The sequence below is a fragment of the Trachymyrmex cornetzi genome, unplaced genomic scaffold (assembly GCF_001594075.2).
Source record: "Trachymyrmex cornetzi isolate Tcor2-1 unplaced genomic scaffold, Tcor1.1 scaffold464, whole genome shotgun sequence".
Taxonomy (NCBI): domain Eukaryota; kingdom Metazoa; phylum Arthropoda; class Insecta; order Hymenoptera; family Formicidae; genus Trachymyrmex; species Trachymyrmex cornetzi.
The window spans coordinates 13173-13614 of record NW_017299443.1 but is presented as its reverse complement, the minus strand read 5'-3'; positions in this window follow the sequence as shown (position 1 = coordinate 13614).

Genomic DNA, 442 nt, shown 5'->3' with positions numbered 1-442 from the left:
CCCCCCTTATCGCGCGCCTCTAGCCAGCCCATCCGGCGGTCAAGGCCGGAGAGTCCCGCACTAATCTCGGCCAGAAGTCCGAGAACGCGCGAGCCCCCAGACCCAACCACCGGCGAGACCGGCCGACGAACTGGGACGTCCTCCTCCATAGTCCCGACCGCGTCGGGTGCGGGGTCCGCAGCAGCCTCCGCCGAGCCCGACAAAACCCCGCCAGCGCGCGAGTCCTCCCTGCACTTACGCAGGAAAGTCACCGCGGCCCGCGAGACGTCGAGATCAGCGGACATACGCTTGACCTTTTCCCGCAAATCCCGGTTGGAGACCTCCAGGAGCGCCACTCGGTCCGGCTCCCGAGCGATCCTCTCCGCACCCCCCATGGCGCGATTCGCCAGGAGGAGGCAGGCCTCCCTAGCCAGATGAATGGCCATTTTTAATTGGCCACTCA